This window comes from Prinia subflava, chromosome 2, assembly GCF_021018805.1.
Source record: "Prinia subflava isolate CZ2003 ecotype Zambia chromosome 2, Cam_Psub_1.2, whole genome shotgun sequence".
NCBI lineage: Eukaryota > Metazoa > Chordata > Aves > Passeriformes > Cisticolidae > Prinia > Prinia subflava.
Window position 1 is genome coordinate 59,538,380 of NC_086248.1, and position 20,419 is coordinate 59,558,798.

The window sequence follows — 20,419 nt, forward strand, 5'->3', positions numbered from 1 at the left end:
TGGTAAGAGCCTGAACCCAGCCGCACCAAGGCCAGGGAGCCCTTCGGACAAAAGGAAAGATGGGACATGGAGTGTTGTCGGTTTGGTTTTTCTGGGTCATCTGCAAGGTGTGTCCCAGGAAACCCCATCCAAGCAGGGATGACAGCAAGATCTGCAGACAAGCACATCGATCTAATAGTTTCAAGTCAATCATCTTTAGTTACCACATTTGCTTTTCAATTAATTGATAGAGTGGTAAGTCAAAATTAATAACCCTGTTAAAAATATGAGACAGAAGCCTCTTTAAATTACATATTCACCAGGCTTGTGGATAAAAGGAAATTAAAATTAAGGACATTGTATTTTTGGGTACTTTTCTGGCTTATGCTTTCCACAGTTTTAGTTAGCTAAAGGTATGTAGAGTTCAAGAATGAATAAACATCTAGCACAAATATCCACGTAACTTTGCCTTGCTCTATCTACACAGCTCTTAACTTACTTCACGTAATCACATTAGCCTATAAAGACAGAGCATGCACTCTGTTAAATTTCATCCTTCTTCAAAATGGTAGGCATTGCTAAAAGTAAGGCAGGCCACAACATACTTTGAAATTATTTTTTCCTTTTTGACTCACTGGAATATTACAGACCAGTTTCCTCAAAGCAGGATGGAAGGATATTGATGCTTAGGCATTCTCCTGCATTTTCTCAGATCTCTTTCTCTGTCACAGCAAAATTCCAGGGCTCACAGTCAGGTAAAGGACGTATACAGAGATCTCCATGCTTTACTATTCATGACACTGAAATTACAGTGCCACCTTTAGGACATCCATAAAAAAATTAATTTGGGCCTTGCTGGTGCCACAAATGCCAGTTATAATTATAGGGCTTTCTAGTAGTCTTGGCAGAAGCATAGGAACACAAAAAACGGATGACTCATGTCAGTCTACAGGGAGTTACTTGAAAGCTTTATTCACACAGAGCAACATGCATCAGCACATCCAGAAGAGGATATTTTGCTACAAAGATGAATCTTTTGTGGAAGGAAGATGTGCCAGAACAATGTATTCATAGTCCATCCACTTCAGAGCTTGTGCCAGTGTGAGCAGGAAAGATCTGCCTCATCCTCACTCACACTTCCAGCCAAGAGAGACATCACCCTTGAATCTAAGGAAAGTTTCCATTGTGGCTGCACACTTTTTGTTTGTTTGTTTGTTTTTAACTCTTCCACTCTCAATTTAGTTTTTAACTATGGACCATTTTAACCCACTGCATCACATTTTGTTGACCAATATTTGCATTGCATTCCCATGTTACTTTGCACCAGGATTGAAAAGGACTCATATATCCCTCAAAATATACTAATAAACTTATTTCGTGTTGTTTTCCCTTATTTTTTCCCCTCTTTACCAAGAGAGTAATTTTCTACTTTTCTAACCCATAGCTAAGGCAAATGTCTGTAAAGTCTTCTCTTCAAGGTATCATTTCAAGACATAAGGTAAGACAAGAGTAAGCAGATCATCTTTGTGGCTAAATTTCCATTAATAATATTTGAAATGGAAAGTACTCAGCTGATTTACTTAATAGCTCTGTTGCTGCAAATGAACTTAAAAAAAGAAAGTGTACAACATATTCAAGGGCAGTTTGTGCTTAAGGTTCAGCTGTGGTCAGAAACAGAACAAAATAGTTTGACAAATGAAGGAGGGAATGGTGAATAATATAATGGATTTAGGAATGCTTTTGTTTGGATCAATGGCAGTTTTGTGTGGAATATCATGAAACATAGCCATCACCAACAAACAATAGAAAGAATCTGTAAGACTAAAGAGAAAAGAGTGAAAAGAATGGTCAAGAATTGCCAGGGGGAAAAAAAAAGCTCTTGTATTAAGATGAATTTTAATACAAACAATGCTTTGTAACGTGGCTTGATTGATAAGGGATTCAACATAAATAGCTCAGATTATGATTTATATAGGGAAAGCACATCTCTTTCTCAGTCATGTAAAACAAAAACGGAAGGAACAAACAATGAAATGTGATAAAAAGAAAAGAAGGAAGAGGATTCTTGGAACTTTGGTACAGAATTGAAAATATTACTCTGTGAAACAGAGAAAATAGTGATTCAATATGCATAGGGAGCAGTAAATTAAGTAGTTTCCAGGAATATTAGGTGAAAATATTCATGGCAAATTTCACAGCATAAACACATTATTCTCCTAGTTTTACCAGCTTCTTATGGCCACAGCAGTGGCCAAGAGTCAGAGACTGTCACTAACTTTTGAGGTAGATGCACAACTCTGGAATAAACATTGAAGTAGGGTAAATGATACAGAAAGTTAAAAGAAATTATTTATATAGTTGTGCAAATACAGGCTGTAGAAATCACTAGGTTTCCACAGAGGTAGTTATGGAAGGCTGCAGCAGAAAAAGGACTATGAAGGGACTTCCTGCCAACATGGCTACAAGGACCCAGGAAAATTTGCTGGGATCTATCTGTCTGGTTAAAAATTTAAGACATAGCATCTTTATTTTTTCCTTGAGCTGAACAGCAGTTGTCACAGAAAAAGGAAAAAAAGTCCCCCAATTTGCAGTTTATTTGCAATAAAATCCCATTAGACACTGTATTTTTTATTCCAAATGCTCTGTGAGTGTTTGTTTCTTACCAGGCAGGAAAGCAAGGTATGGTCTGCACTTTCCTTTGCCTACTCAAATGACTAAGTAACCGATGAATGTACCAAAGGGTATGGGAAAGCCACTGAAACATACCACTTTTACCAACAAACCTCCTGGCTGCATGACTCCTGTCACAGGCTGTAGAGACCACAAGTGGGGTGAGATGAGACTCCGTCAACCAGCATGATTCATATTTACCAAATGCACCTGTGACAGGCAAACCAGATGTTACTGGCACTTAACCTTTATGATGGCAAGCTACTGACTCGCACAACTGTGAAGTTTTCCTTCTAAGCAGTAAAGATGTTCTAGCTTCCTCTGTGAGCTTTCTTTTCTATTTTAACATGTTTCAGTTTTTGAAGTGAATTTGAAACAGAGAGAATTAATCGGTCTTTGAATGTTCCAGTGCTGAGAGAACAGTGGGGGTTTATACACATCACCTCACTTTTGTATTTCTCTCTACCCCAGATCAGGTCACTCTTGTAGAAGTATTATTGGTAAAATCAAAGGAGAGGAAATCAGCTTTATATTTGCCTTTACCACTTGGCTAAATCCCAGTGTGAGGCTTTGTAAACAAAGTGCTGATGGACAACATGAAACTGAAATCCTTTGAGCAGAGAATCAGTACTCAGAGGCTCCAGGCCTGTTTCTGGCACTGACTTACCACTTGACTTTGAACCCACTTCTTCCACAGCTTTACCTCCACACTTTTAAAGGAGGTACACAATAATTGCCTAGATCAGAGGAATTTTATTAAAATTTAGTAATTAATTCCTCTAAAATGTTTGGAGCTCCCAGGATAAACTGCTTCGCAGGCAGGAAGCATATGAGCTGCTTTTGTAAGGACAGCATTATCAGAAAAGAAAAACACCTTTAGGTGGCTAGAAAATTGCTTAAACATCTTGAAAACAAACAGCTGCCAAAGCTAAGCATTAAACACTGGTTTTGTTGCAGCACTATACTAAGCAAGGACTTCAGTATCTGCACAGAATCCTAAATCCCACTCTTTGCTTCAAAGTCATTTCTTGCACAACCTTATGCCATTGCTTTCCTTTCATCTTTGATAAGAAGCCCTCAGCAGCTCTAGTTACGTTAGCACTCCTGCTGCTTGTTGTGGCTGTGTATGTTTAAAATGCCTGCCAGAGAGCCTGCAACAGCTTCCCATTGTAAATGTTGACATGGACACCTTTATCACTAGCCCAGTGACAGAAACTGGGCGTTCCAGATGCACTGAGAATGTGGTGGGCTTGCAAGATGGCTATAGAGATGGGAGCACAACCAGGAGATTGAGGGACATGATTATACCCCTCTGCTTGGTTTGAATCACATCTAAACGCTGTTTGGGACACACACCCCGGTATCAGAGAGATGGTGACAAACTGAAACAAGCTCAGCAGGGGACACCAAGATGGCTGGAGCTGGATGATTCGTTCTGTGTGAAGTTGAGGGACTATGACACTTCCATCTTGGAGCAGGGACAGCTTCAGGGGCCCTCCAACATTAGCCCTCCACCACCTATGAGGCCATCAGCAAGACTATGGAGATGGGCTCTTACCGGTGGCACACAGCAAAAGGCTGAGACACAAGAAGTAGAAGTTGAAACAGGAGACCTACAGACTGAATAAAAAAGAAAACCTCCATCCCTATGAAGACAGTGGGACCAGTCACTCAGAGAAGTTGTGCAGGCTCTGTCCTGGAAGTTTTCAAGCCCTGATGGGATAAAGCCCTGAGGGTGTTGGTTTAGGCTGAGCCTGCTGGGGAGCTGGAGGTTGGACTGAGCTGCCTGCCTGGGTGGTGCAAGGAGCCTGTCATTCCTTGTTCATTCCAAACCTTCATCTGACCAGTAAATCACCCAAAAAACCTGTAGAGAAAACATTAAAATATCTTCCCAGAAAAAGAAAAACACATATATTTTAAAAAGCAGGATAGTTATGAACCGAAACATGAGTTTAGAACAATCTGTGACTTGTACACATGTGCAAAAATATCTGTTAAAATCCAGCCATAAAATATCATTGTTAGGGATATGATAATGAACTAAGACTATGCGATTTCAAAAAATTTCATCCTTTAGAAGTTATCTTTTCTCACCATGGCAAACATCCTTCTCCTTAATTCATATATTTCAGTTCTTCTGCCAAGTCATCCAAAGTTTTTAAACTATATTTTTTCACACACACAAAAAAGAGATAAGGCCTTTATAAAACTATTTGGTATTTTAAAAATGATTCAGGAAAAAAGGAGAGTTTTTGGATGTAACATTTTACATGAGAAGAAAAAAATTCAAAAGGAAAACTTAGGAATAACATGCAGAGTTTTGCATTCTCACTCAACTGCTTTTATTCCAATTGCAAGATCATTTAGCAAAAGCAAATTTAAAAGGAGAAAACTTATTTTATTTCTTGAAAATGAAAATATCTTAAAGTGCTTGAAAATCTTCTAAAAAACCGATATTATTTTCACATATCTTAAATCTATTTTTTCAAATAGTTCTAGGATTGTGCTCTAAGATTACTAAGGCTAGCCCATCTACTTTCTTGTAAAGAATCCAAAAGAAGGATGGCCAATTCCAGTTGCAAGATAAATAGATAAAAACCCAATCCAGCCATTGACTTATGCTATTAAACTCAACAATTCATAAGCAATTCATCAATAAACTTGAATTACTTTGTATATAAGTCATTGTGACTGCATGGAATTCAGTTATACTATAGGGTCACATGAGTTGCACCTAAATTCATATACTGCCATGATATACCCATCTGAAATTCAGAGTCTTCAAGAATTCATAACATGCAAAAGGTCAATTTTTGAGACATTGGTAAGAAAAGCCTGTCATACTATGTTTTGGTTTTTTGGGTTTTTTGGTGGTTGCATGCCTATTTATCAAATAATGGCTTTTCAAATTATGCTGCCATTAGGTATATGCACATCATCTAAATTCATTTGGGCTAACTGAATTTGCCCAAACAATTTCTCTTCCTCATTTTCCCTGCAGGCATTCCCTCTGGGCTGAGCTGACTGCTGAGCTCTCACACCTCTAAGGGACAAAGGAGGTCACACAGCAACGCAAACAAATTCTCTAGGAAGAGCAACAACTGCATGTTTGCCATTTCTCATCAGTATTTTCTGCTGAGGTTGCAAAGCATTCACAATTGCTGCTTCCTCTTCCTCTCTTCCTCCCCCACAGCATTCATCCTAGGCCAGCAACAAACCTAGTAGATGAGGACATTGAAGGCTGCTCTTCAGTCATCCTTTCTGCCCAGCTATCATTTTTGCCCTTACTCCACTGCCCCAGGTTATTTGCATTTTTCATGCTCAGCAGTCATAATAATAAGGCAAGAGAAGGGAATAAAAGCATTTTGCAATATATCTTAGTAAACATTTGAGTCACTGTGGTCTAGTGGTTAAAGTCTCCTCTATTTTGAATAAGCTCCTGTGTTAACACCTAAGCACAAGGCTTAAAGAAATGCATTTGGGACTTGCTGTTCCTTTTTTACCAAGTTTTTCATTCATTTTGTTTTTCCTAAGTTCACGTGTTCCTTAACAGAGAATTTCACCTTGGTAAAACCTCAGGCCTGGAAAGCTCCAAATAGCATAAGGAAAACAGCTCAGTGTTAAGCCCATAGTATACATGAGGAATGTGAAAATGTTAGGACTAGATTGCACCCTGAGTAAATAAAACCATAAACACCTGAGAACTTGTGACACATCTACCAACACTTCTACATTGCTAATGACAGCAATTCTGTGCAAAGGTGCTGAAGCCTCCCATGCAGGCTGAGGATATCCCACCTGGTTCTCCTTTGTAGTAAGAATGATTGCTTAACCATCTCTCAGAAAGTCTTCCAAACAATCCTTGATTAAGAAGACAATATTATCTATGATATTGTCAACTCTAATTTTCAAACTTGTCACCACAAGCAACAATTTTTTTTTCCTTTTATACCAGAACTGGCCAGTGTTTGGCACCCCTGAAAGCACCTTGGCTGAACAGGGAGCTGCGAAAAAAGAGTTATTGACCTTCAGAAGAAGGGGTGGGCAACTCAGGAAGAATACAAGGATGTTGTTAGGTCATGTAGTGAGAAGGGAGGAAGCTCAGCTAGAACTCAGTCTGGCAACCGCTGTGAAAGATAATAAAAAGGATAAAAAGGAGTTTTAGGAAAACATCAACAACAAAAGGAGGGTCAAGGAAAATCTCCATCCTTTATTGTACACAGGGGAGAACATTGTCACCAAAGATAATGAAAAGCCTGAGGTACTTAATGCCTCTTTGCCTCACCCTTTAACAGAAAGACCAGTTATCCTCAGGGCAACCAGGCCCCTGAGCTGGTAGACAGACATAGAGACCAGAGAAGAAACCCTGCAATCCAGGAGGAAGTAGTTAATGACCTGTTGAGCCACGTAGACACAAGTCTACAGGGCTGGAGAGGATTCACCCAAGGATTCAGGCTGGTGGAAGGACTTGCCCAGCCACTCTCTGACATTCATCCTCAGTCCTGTTTAACAAGGGAGGTCCCAGATCACTGGATACCAGCAAAAGTGATGCTCATCTACAAGAAGGGTTTGAAGGAGGATCCAGGGAGCTACGGCTTGTCAGCTTGACGTTGGTGAAAAGGCAGGTCATGGGGCAGATAAACTTGAGTGAAAAACCATAGAAAGTGCAAGGAAACCAGGGCATCAGGGCCAGCCAGAAGGGATTTAGGAAAGACATCTCCTGCTTTGTTGTAATTTAGATTTTGGGGGGCCTCCCCGGGGGGGGTTCCCTGGGAGCCCCTAGGGTCGTGGATGTTTGCAAGCAGGCAGGCAAGGAGACTCTAGACGGCTGGTGAGGTGCTGATGAGATGAGGGTTTATTTGGAGTTCGACTCCAGGAAGGCAACATGGTCACTGAGGGAGAGGGGGAAGGGGAGAGGGAAGGGGAGAGGAGCAGAGCCTCCGGAGGCCTCCAGGGCAAAGAGGGCAAGCCCTCGCTGCTTGCACCCTTAACAGGGAGCTTCAATGAGCTGGATTGAGGGGATTAAGTGCACTCTCAATCAGTTCATAGGTGACACTCAGGCAGGAGTGTTCATCTGCTGGAGAGTAGGAAGGCTCTCCAGAGGGATCTGGACAGGTTGGATCAATGGGCTGAGGCCAGTGGTGTGAGGTTCAACAAGGCCAAGTTCTAAGTTCTGCCCTTGGGTCACAACAGCCCCAGGCAGTACTACAGGCTGGGGAAAGAGTGGCTGGGAAGTGTCCTGGCAGAAAAGGACCTGTGGGTGCTGTCAGCAGCAGCTGAACATGAGCCAGCTGTGCCCAGGGGCCAAGAAGGGCAATGGCATCCTGGCCTGGATCAGCAATGGTGTGGGCAGCAGGAGCAGGGCAGGGATTGTCCCCTGTACTCGGCACTGCTGAGGCTGCACCTCGAGTGCTGTGATCGGTTCTGGGCCCCTCACTGCAGGAAGGGGCTGGAGCGAGTCCAGGGCAACAGAGCTGGTGAAGGGTCTGGAGCACAAATCTTGTGAAGAGCAGCTAAGAGAGCTGGGGGTGTATAGCCTGGAAAAAGGAAGGCTAAGCCTTTCCTGAAGGGAAGGTGTAGCCAGGTGAGGATTGGTCTCTTCTCCCAGAGAACCAGCAACAGAACAAGAGGAAAACCCTCAAGCTGCACTGGTGATGTTCAGGTTGAACATCAGAAAGGATTCCTTCACTGAAAGGGTGGTTAAGTACCGGAATGGGCTGCCCAGGGAGGCAGTGGAGTCACTACCCCTGGAGAGGTTCAAGAAATCACTGGACATGGCACTTAGTACTGTGGTCAAGTTGACAAGGTGTTGTTTGGTAGAAGGTAAGATTCAGCAATCTTGGAGGTCTTTTCCAACCTTAATGATTTTATTTGGTAAGGAAGCAGATAAAGAGCCCTTCTACTGTCCTCCACCCCTGTGGCCAACATGACTCAGTGACATTACCATACGTGTCCTTTGACACTTCAAGAAGGGCTCAGAACTCCCCAACCCCAGTGCTACTCCTACACGTTTGTTCCACCACTATAAACAACCTCTGAAACCCAAAAAGATTGTTATATGAGGCTTTGAGCTTAACAGCACTGCAACAATCTCTTCACACTCATGTATTAAAGGTTGCAAAGCTCCCTTTACAGAGGAATTCCCTGTCTGCTAAAAAAAAAAAAAAAAAAAAAAAAAAAAAAAAAAAGAAAAAAAGGGAGGGGAAAAAAGGTGAATGATTACAGAAAGAGTGAAAAATACCCAGTGAGAAGGCAAGAGAGAAGATGTGATTAGCAAGGTCAGTGGTGGTACAGACTCCCACTTTGCTGTACATGTTTCTTCCAAGAGCCTGCACGAGTTCTGGGCTGCAAAGTTCAAAGTTTTATCCATCACATCTCTTGAGGAGCTCTCCACAGATTCCCAGGCAGCCTCTGCTTACCAGGGCACCCATCCACCTGGTCTTACAATTTCAGCTTTCTAAGCTCTACACATTTTCTCCAGTATCACTACTTAAAAGAAGTTCCCTCGCCGTGCTACAGCCTGCTACAACATCTGTAACTTCCCTGGTGCTTCTCAGAGTCAGAAATCACCAAATGGTTAGTTTGAGTGTTCTCACTTTTCTTAGTCCTTGGCACAGCACCCCTTCACCCACCCTGTGCAGCCTTTCTGCTGCCATTGAGCTTGTCCCAAATACCCACATCAACACTGTTCCTGAGGCTGACACAGAAACAGTACATGCAAGCCACTTCCCAAAGCTGGAAACTACAGCAGGACTCTGCAGGTGAGGTCACAGGTGGTGCACAAGGCTGAGAGGCCCCGTGCAAGCCTTCACAGCACCAGCAGCATCCCCAGAATTAAAGCAAGCTCCTTTTGGCATTGCAAGACAATGCAATATTGTTAGAGAATAAGGTACATGTGCCAATTGCATCCTCAGCTCTTTCTAGAGAGCTCGACCCAAGACTGCTACACAAAAGAAGTATGGATAATCTGAGTGTCCCAAGGGGATGCAGAGAGGAAGTATTTATATCTTCAATAACAAGCTGAAGAAATTTGATCTTGTGGATTATTACTTTTTCTTATTTACTTAATTATAAGCCAGACTTTGAGAGGAAATAAGAGTGGCATTTTTATTTAGGGTTCAAACTGTGTCAGAATAAAGGTAAAGTGGAAATCAACAGAGCACAGGAGAAGAGTCAAAAACAGAGACAATGTCAAGTGAGATCTCCATGAGGAATTCTGCCATTCCACAGTCTGGGCACATCCTGAAGGAAGATTTGCAGAGCTTCGTTGTATGAAAACTTCATTTCTCAGCAGCTTGTCCTTCCATAAACTTTTCTCCTTGCTTTTTGAACCCATTTATACATTCAGCAAAATAAAATCTACACTAACTCCCACAATTTAATTTTGCAGTGTGTGAAAAAGTACTTTTTTTTCCTTTTAAATTTACTGCCAGTTTTGTAGGGCTTTTTTTTCTTTGTGTGTGGTTTGTTTTTGTTGTTGTTTGTGGGGGGTTTTTTGTGGGGTTTTGGTTTGTTTGTTTGTTTTTGGGTGATTGTTTTTGGTTTTTTTTTTTTTAGGTATTGGTTGTGGCTTGTTGTTTGTATTGCTTTAATAAACAGTACATATTAGTTTTCCTGTGGAAAAGACGGGTATTCACTGCCACTTTGTAACCACTTCTGTGGCCATCATAACTGACAGACCGCTCACGTTACCTCTCAATCCTCTTTTTCAAGCTGAGGAGCCCCAGTGCACTGAAGTCCTAGTTCCCCTTTTCCATACCTTGTTTCCAGCCCTCACTTCCCATAGTTTAATCAGCTGTTAGCCCAGAAAAGAGCTGTAGCTGCCTTAGCTGTCCCGAGCCTTTGGCTATAGCCCTGCCAAAAGGTGTCTGGAAATGCAAGTCTGCTGCAGTGATACACACATAGGCAAGCAGTGCAGCAGGCTGCCAACAATGAATCTACAGAGCAAAATGCGCAGGGCCAAGGACCTGCCATGCCAAAAATAAATGATTGTCAGTAGTCCAGTCTTGTGGACTGATTAGCAGTGCACTCCTGGAGCACATCTGGTTAATTTTATTCAAAGGATGCTCATTTTGTATAACGCAAGATCTGTCTGCCATGTGAACTACAGCAATGTAAGTGGGAATAATCTGGAGACTGGCTTCAGAAGTGCACTCCTTATCTGAGTTAACACACCTGTGTCAAAACATCCCCTATCAACCGGTTTCCCCTTAATTCAGGTTGGCTCATAAAGTCAAAGAATGCTGGATTTATGAAGAGCTGGATTTATTTTTTACCTCCAAAAAACCCCAAATCAGTATGTGTCCCTTGTTACATATGAATCCATCTGTTTATTTGCCTCTTCTTATTCCTCTAGTACTAATATAGCTAATAAATTACATGTCACAGTTTCTATTTTAGCATTTCTTTTTCCCAGTTGGTCTAGAATTCTCCATGAACACTGATGGGTGCTCATGATCTACAAGCTTTTTTACTTACTTGTTTTAAAATTCATTCTTGTAGTAGCTCACTTTGGGATAGCTCCTTAGATTTCCTCCACAAAAAAAAAAAAAAAAAAAAAAAAAAAAAAAAAAAAAAGCTTTTCTCTATAAACATCTAGTACAAGCTCACATAATACTGTTTCTTAGTCTTATCATCTTTTCCTACTTCTTTCACAACTCAAACACTATCAAAATCTTTCTCTGGTTTCTGTTTCTAATGATCTGAAAGGATTTTGCTGCAACTTCCTCCCCAGTCCATTTTTTATAACTTTAGCAATCAAATCAAAAAGACAAAATATTTACCAGAACTTATGGTCTTTTCTATTTTTATTCTATTGGATATGACTCCAAATTTTTGAAAAAAACATTTTCTCATCTTTAACAGACTGCTGTAATTTGCTGGTTGCACGTACCATCTCTGTAATGTTATTATTGGTATTTTTTAAAATCTTCCTTGACATGTATACATATTTACTCTTGGGTTCTACTAATAGCACAATTAAAGAGACTTGATGCCATTTCAAATAGCTTTTTAGTCATTTCTCTTATTTTTTCTCTCAACACACACTGTCACGTCATTTAGGTCTAATTTTTAGTTACTTTACTTGATTTCTTAACTACCAGATTGATGCTGAATTCAAGGTCATTGTTGTTCCTACATTTGTTTAACTTAATGAAGATGAGATATATAGTGCTTTCTTTGGCATTCCCAGTAACCTCTGCCATATGGAATATAAATTTTATCCAGGATGTTGTTTTTTGGGGTTTTTTATAAGCATTTCCTACTAAACAATCTTGATAACAGAAAAGATTTTGTCCATCATCGGAAAAAGATCCCTACACATTAAGTGCTGATGTTAGTTTTCTCAGAAGACCTGAGTTGGAAGATGAACACTAATAAAAAAAGCAACAATAACATTTTCCAAAGCCAAGGCAAGGGTCAGAGAGGCTGCAGGAGACAGCAGGACACTGCTGTCCCACACTCTGGGGCTGGTGACACCTGGCAGGAGAGGACAGGGGCCTGTAGGCTCTGCTGGGAAGCAGCACCATGCCCCAGCCGTATGCAGAACATCTGCTCATCTCTCCTGCTAGGAAAACCTACTTGTTTGATAAATACTAGGTTGCATGCACACATTAAGCTTACATTTGTACAGCAGTGAATTTACAAAAGCCTTTCTTTCCCACCCCTTAGGCTGTCTGCCAGAAACACTCAGCTGTAGGTTTCTCTGCAGACTAACCCCACATTAAAAATCTGAACTAATATGACCCAGTCTTCTTAGGCCATATTTAACCATTAACTACTTGTTGGATCATAGTAGATTCCTATCAACAGCACTTTTCCAGGTCCAGCATTAAGGTTGGATGAAGCACTGGTTTAAGGAGCAGAATGCAACAGCTGTGGAGTGCCCTGCTCCAGCAGAGCTAAGCTGGGATCTAGGCTTGCCTGCAGGACTCAGGATTCAGTGGGATGCTCCTTGGGACATCTTATCCTCTGAGAGGAGATAAGAAGAGTCTAAAAGGATACCTAGTTCCTGTGCATGGCTTCAGGAACTCCACCTAACCAAAGCATGGTAGAAGTTGGTAAGGTGGAACTGCATTTATTGGCATAAAATGTCAGAGACTACAGACATACAAGGTATTAAAGAAATCACTAGTTATAACCAATTTTAAATCACCAAAATGGTAGTAAAACTATATGTTTAAGTTTTCTTTTCCAGTCCTGCCTTATCACATATTTCTCTTTTTGGAGAAACTCAAAGGGAACATTACACATAGCTAAAAAGCTTTTAGGACCTAGATATGAAGATATTTTAGAAGAAATGCCACATATAGATCTGACAGTACCAAAATCTTTAAGAGATAGCAGGTTCATTTCAATGATTACATCCATCAGAGGATCCCCCTCTCTCAGCTGTCTGCTCAGCCTTCTGCTGCAGAAGGTGACAGCAGTATGGGCACCTTGTCCCCAAAGACACAGTGATCTATACATACACAATGGGGCAGGCAGTGGAAGCACCACAAAACACAAACTCTAAGTCTCTCTTTACACAACTTTTCCATACCACATCTCAAACCATCCCCTTCTCCAGTAAGGAAAACTGCGCATTCTAATCCACAGGAATTCAACAAATAAGATTTAGACACGGACCATTTCTGTTACCACAAAAAAAAAAAAAAAAAAATCACAACAAACATATCAGAGTCGGGACTAAAAATATGGAAAGAAAATTTAAACTCATCCAAAACAGAGAAATATCCAATTATATTTTTTTGTTAGGGTAATTTGCAGACCTAATTTTTTCACGTTCTTCACTAAATAGAGTTCAGGCACAGAAACCCCATCAAGCACAGGTCATTCTGAAGACTGAATAATGGGTGATGACCACTGCCAGGTACTACTGAATTATGCACACCACTGGAATAGTTAGGAGATTGACAGCAGGGAAGATAGTTCAGCTGCAGAAGAGCACTGGTTTACAGCTCAAGACTTTTCCATTCCCCCATTTGTTTTGTGGTGCTGAGCAATCTTGCTTTACCTCTGTCTCAGTTCTTCAGTTCATCCAGGGAAAGAAAGCAATGGCTGTTCTCTCCTGCAGATGGAAGTGTTGTGAAGGGCAGATGCAAATCCACAAAGTTCTAGGCAACTTTGCTACCCAGATGTGGGGATTGCAGTCCCCAGTCAGCACCCAAAACAAGTACTTGTTACTAAATGCTGGCTGAGATCTATACACCTCATTAACAGCAGCAATCAGCCTTTCAACATAGGAAATAAAAATATGCAAAAACTCAGAATTGCTGACCTAACTCTCATGTTTTTAAGTTAATGAAGCTGATGGCAATGCCACAGCTACAGTGACACAGAAGTCAGCTCTCAGAACAAGAGCAGGAGGTACTCTCCCCACAAAAACAACTCTGGTCCAGGTGCTACCAGTGCTCCAGTCCTCACATAACAGCATTAATGCTGATGCATTCTTGGAAGTAATTTTCCTTAGGGTTGTGTGCAACATCTGCTTATGATGCCTGACAGCAGAGCCTAAGGAAAAAACCAAACTCTTTAAACCTACCCATCCTTCTCCTATAAAAACTCTCCAGCTTCCAGGCACTCACAGAGAAATCTCTGTGTGAACCTGTGTGTTCAATTCTAGTTTTATAACATTCAATCTCAAGAAAACTCTTCCGTTTACCCCACCATTTAAAAATTTCACACATTGCTATACAGTAAGGAAGTTTTCTCAACTTACATAATGCTTTTCCTTCTGTTCCTCTTCCCTTACATCCTCCAAGCTGATGAAGCAGAGGACTTGAGCAGAGCTCCAAGATGACTGTAGTAGGAGGAGCAGTGATCCTTGCTACCTTCTCACCAGTTGTGTTACCTCCCATACGCAAGCAGGAGATGAAGTGAGCACCAGACTTTCTCTACCATGTGGGAATGCTCCACATGAGAGTCAATTACTCTTCTGCTCAGTGAGTCTCTTCAGAGAGACAGAAAGAAAAGACAACTCCAAACCAACACAAATAGTGACTTGGCTTTCTTTCTTCCTCTCTACTGGCACCCCTTCTTCTTACTCTTCCATTCCAAGAATTGTGTTTTACCTGCCCAGCTTACTTCAGTTCCAGGAACCTCTGGGGCTGAGGACTGAATGATCATTCAGAGCAGCTACTTTTCCCAAGGCTCCATCAGCCCAGCTGCAGCAGAATCCAAGTTGCAAGTGTGACAACTGAGCAAGGAGAGGAGCTCTGGGAGTTTGCGCTGGCACAGGCTAAGGCTGGGAGGACTGGAAGAGGACTGACGTAACGAGACCTATTTAAGGCTTTGGGAAAATTAGCAGTTGTCTCAGTGGTTTTACAAGTATCAGTTGTATTTACTCTAGCTGAAGTGTTGCTGTCTGCAACAGAAATTCAGCTTTCCTATGGCTGCTTCTCAATTTAACATTCATGAAGCAGCCAACACCCTTGGTCAGGATCAAGGGCTCATCATGGTAGATACTAGGTAGATAAAGAAGATGACATCATCCCATTCCAAAGACTTGGCAGAGATAAAAAGGGAATAAGATGATGACAAAGTACCTGGTAAGGGAAAAAGCAAATCCAACCATGTCCCCTCTTGGCCTCTATAAAAATAATGATTATGTGTAAAGCCCTGATTGTATGCATATACGTAAATAAAAATCAAGACTCACACTCAGCACCAGGAAGTTGTTTAGCTAAAGTCTGCAAGCTCCTGCCTGTAATAATCCTCCTGCTTTCTGACTGGAGTCAAGAAAAGGGTTTAGCATTTTTCCTCTTCTCTAACCTAATACTATTTCTAAATGTGTTTTTCCTCTCTCCTATCTTTCCAGTTGGTTTTATTTAGGAAGACATGCCAGTGTGGTAAATTTCAGACCTATAATTTGTGGCTTCCTGACTTGGGGATGGTTCTGAAGTAGTTCTTATGTGGCTGCTCCTCCAGCAGAATGTTTACACACATATACACTGTGCATAGCTTTTACTTACGTGCATGAGCAAGGGTTCTGCATGCTTCACATAACTTTTCAGAGTCTACATGTGTTTCAGATCATGACAACAGATTGAAAATATGTGCCTACAAAACACATGTTAAATGTATTTATACAACACAGTATGTGCTTACCCTTGAGGTGTTTTCTATATATAGAAAAGCTGAAGATGAGACTTCCTGTTCTCATTCTTTCCCTTTAAGTTCTTCACTTGCTGTTCATAGTATCCAGTTTTCCATTACCACTCAGCTATACATTATTTTTCACTGGTATGAAATCAGTCAAACCTGAAATGTGATAATGCACATGCAGATGGCAAAGCATGAGACTAAGATATCTGGATTTTCACATTTCAGTCAATTCAACAACAGTGATGGTGTGGGAATGAGCATCAGCTCAATGTCTGCTGAGAGACCACACCTCATAAGCCTTCAAGGTATCAAAAAGTATAGCTGCAAAATACTATCAGCACTCATTGTCACCATATTGAACATATATGTGCTTTAAATCTCTTTTCTTAAATAGAAAAAAAAATCTAATAAATTCAGTCTTGTTTTCAAAGAAACAGTGCTTTAGCTCCAAAGTCCTTTTTTTTATTTGGTTGTTCTAGCTTTCAGATGAGGCCCAACAAGCCATTCTAAGTTTCCTTCCAAATGTCAAAGTTGAAGGCATTTGTAAGAATTTTCACACCTGAATCTTGCAATAAGCTACATGCAGTATAAAAAGTCAGTCACCCTATTGACCCCAAATAGGAAACACAAGGAACCACAGCTAGTTCTCGATGCCCTCACACTTCTGAAAGTATTCCCTTTTCTAAGGCTTTACAGTATGAGAGTTAAACATTATGACCTTCCTTTTCCTAAGGCCGAGATGTAAGAAGGGAAGACAGGCAGGCTGCAGCAGCCCTGGGACCTGCACTCACAACTTGCCAGCTCCCAGTTAAAAGCTACAGCCACCTCTGGGATGGCCTTTCCCCAGTGAGGAAATACAAAACACACGTGACCACAGCCTGAAGATGGTAACACTTTAAACTAAATGACTTTTACAATATGACTATGTGTGTTCCACAGCCTTTGGACTAATCTTACGAACTTAAGCAGTCCTAAAAGTCAACAGTGCTACATAAATATATTCATGTGCTGATAATGGCCTGCAGTACCAAGACCTAGGTAGATTCTACAAACCACTTTATTGTCTGTATTTACAGAATATGATCTATCTGATATATGTATGTTCCCTTTTTGTTATCATTATCTCAAATGGATTTTTATTTATGTGCATGACTAGACAGGCTGTGTTTTGTATGAATACCAGTGTTCATCCACAGAGAATAATAAAAGGTCTTTCTCCCACTGCAAAAGTTTATCTGGGAGCAGAGACCCACACCACTCAGCCAAGCAGTCAAATGCCACAAAAAACTCCACACAGGAGGCCATGTAGGCAAACAGTTTCCAAAGGAATTGTACACCAGGCTGTGATACATAATCTGTTTGTTGCACTGTTACGGACACGTCAATTTTTACCATTCAGAATATTTTCACAATCTGTTTGAGATAACAAGAAAGAGAGGGCTGAGAGGGCTAGAAAATCCAACAGGGTTAGTCACCACTGACAAGTCCTCAGCAGCCCAACCAGCTGAGTAATTTCTGTGGTGCTCTCCTACAGCAGTGCCATACAGATAAAAGCCCAATGGCACTAGCAGTCAGAAACCAAGTGCCAGCTGCTCACACAATGATATTTGAAAAAAGGGTTATATAATGCAGCAGCCAGCAAAACATTATCCAGAAATTCCAGATAAGGGGATGCTTTTGCCTTCCATGCCCTCTGCATGGGTCCATGGCACAGCTTTACCCTGGCAAGGAGGAGGCATCTTTCCTCCTCCTCCTCCACCCCTGTGAGCAGGACCTGGAGCTGCTGATGCCCTTTCCTGCAGTGGGAGGAGTCCAGTAGAGAAGACAGACAATGGGAAAATATACAGCTCACTCTGGATCTCTCTTACAGCCTGTTGGTCCCAAAACACCCTCTGGACTCTCATTAACCTTCTCTTCCTAAGAAGAATGCTGGACCTGCTGATAGGTTCATTGGGAAGAGTAAAGTACTGACAAGGAGCTGTTTCGGATAGCGAGGAAGCCGACGGGCACACGATGGCACGTTTGAGAGAGAAAGGCTCAAGCATGTCCTGAAAACACAAGCGTTTCCAGCAAAGGTCCCTGTGCATTCTAGAGCCAGTCAGGTATCCAAGAGGCAGAGACTGATGGCGAAAACAAATAATTAACCCACAGTCTCAAGCCAAAAGCCATTGGGAATAATGGTTTTGTTCCCCAAAACATCTACCATGCTTGAGCCTTGTTCAAAGCCTAGAATGGAATTTCAGACCACTGTTTTACCCAAATTTTATCTAAATCAATAATCTTTTTGAGAAAAAAAATACAGCAGGAATTTTAAGTCAAATTATTTTCAAATCAAATTGAGGACCACTTTATTTAGTTTCTTCCATTCTGCTAAACCCAGTCTCTTATATTACAAATTAAATTTAGAATAACCCACTTTTTCTGTTCATTCTGATGATGGTTTTTCGGGGGAATAAATAGATATTTATCAGAAAAGAAATAGAAATAAAACATTTTTTTAAGAAAGTTAGGTGGTGCCTGATAGTCTACAATCTGACAAGTTAAGCAAACAAGGAGAAGGGGAAACACTACCTTGTAAATAAGACAATTACAAATCTAGTTTCTACACTCTGGAATGAAGCCAAGATCTAAGTGTGAAGGACTGAGATGAAAATCTGTTGTAAATTCCTTCAAGTCACTATTTAAAAGGCAGAGAACACATTTTAGAAAGGTCATGAAGTCATAGCAGTTGTTTGGGCTTTTTCAAAGCACAACTCTAAATGAAATTTGACTTTTTAAAAAGGCAGAGATAGATACAGCTGCACTTGGAGTGTTACCCCTACACTAGAAGGAGACTAGCAATGATTAAACATAGGTTTTGCACTGAGCTTTTGTAGGTACTTCAAATACCTACTGAGTAGGAATTGCAACCTCAATGATTGTGAAAATTTATTCTTATATATTCTCAGTTTAAAGAAAGGAAAAAAGAAACCAAAAAAGAGAACTATACCTTTTATATAGGCATAAAGTGAGAAGCTACACATAAGCTGTTTCACTAAAATTGAGCCTGGTTTTATCTTCTTTCTAGGTAAGGGGGCTGTTTGGACTGGGAAATATGGCAACAGCAGACTCATGTTCCTTGACTATAATTTGTAAGTCTAAGCTCCTTGGAAGGTTTTTAGCAAAGGTAAAAGTCCGAATCTGAAAGACAGAGCTGACAAGTCATGCCATTCCATCTCAAATATTATCGTTGAGTAGTTTAAACAGAATTCAGTGCATGGGTATATACATTCACCCACAGGCATACACACATGTAAATACTTTTATACTTACATAAAGCTCAGGCAAATTCCACTGAAACTAGGAAACTAGACTGGAAAATCCACTTACATTACACCTTTGCATTTTAGTCATAAATTAAAAAGCCTGTGGGTGTTGTGACTAACTGACAGAGAGTAAATTGAGCCACTACGTGGTGTTTACCATGGGGTAAACTGTTGCCTCTCCTGATTTTTAATTGGAGGTTAACTTTGGCACACTCCACTATAAACAAGTCCTGGCACTAAAAACAAAGAGACAAGGAATCATTTTATGGATGTATTCCAGTAGTTCATCAAATATTCATCATTTACATTGCCCAGATATATTGTCAAAGGTGATAAACACACATATCAATAACAATAGTCTGATTTTCTGCTCCATTCCTCATCACAGAGGTACCCAATCCTGATTCCAAGGAAAGCAACAGTGCAGTGTGCAGCCATATCCAAGAACATGAAAGGTCTGGCTCTAACTCTCAGAAGCCTTCCTGAGCATATACAGCAAAATAGTACCTTGATCCTGCCCCCCTGTCTATTCACCTGACATATAATTGCACACACATACAAAAGTGACTCTGAAGTAGATTGAGAATGACCCTTCACACTCCTCCTACATAACACCAGAAAGCCTCGTGGCAAACACCCCAGTCACTTGCTGCCACTCCCAGTCAGGATGCTGACAGATTACACAGACATAAAACAAACAAACAAAAAAGTTACTGCAAGAAAGGGTCCTGGCAGAAAAGTGATGGCAAGTCCCAGAACAAAGCTTCTATAGCACCAGAGGACATGTAAGTAATCTCAGACTGATCAGCTGGCAAGACTGCCACATTTCAGGCAGTTCATACTTAAGCATGCCCAGCTTACTTGGAGTTGTACTGCGGCTCAAGCAGATAGGAAGAGACACAAATATTTCATTTATAATTTTATGAATACTTGAATGAAAACAGAGGTTATTTGTTGTTTTTCAGCTTATCAGGCTGTTACTCTCTTGCATTGTTACTTTGCAAAGTATATTATTCCCCCCCCCCCCCCAAAAAAAAATTAAAACACAACATTCTTAATCACAGGTTGCTCCCACTAATAAATTATCTATTTAATATGTTTACATAGGCTCTTTTCCATAGTACAAGTCATATTGAAATTGCCCTAATTAAAATATCTCTATTTATTTGCATGACTAATCAGTACTTATCTGTAACATGGCACTTTATATCTTCAAAGCACTTCAACTGCATATAAATGGATTATCTGAAAACTTGCCCAAAAATGTATCTTAAAATCTGATGCAGAGACTCAGCTATTGCTTCCTAAAATAACTACTGGCTTTACGTACACTCTGAATCATAGTGAGGGCAATACTG

The 20,419-nt window shown here is 40.7% G+C and overlaps 1 protein-coding gene across 1 annotated transcript in view; it reads right to left on the reverse strand.

The window, feature by feature from the left end:
- Positions 1-20,419, reverse strand: part of IPCEF1 (interaction protein for cytohesin exchange factors 1) — an 88,087-nt gene that overhangs the window by 59,701 nt on the left and 7,967 nt on the right. The window lies entirely within an intron of this gene.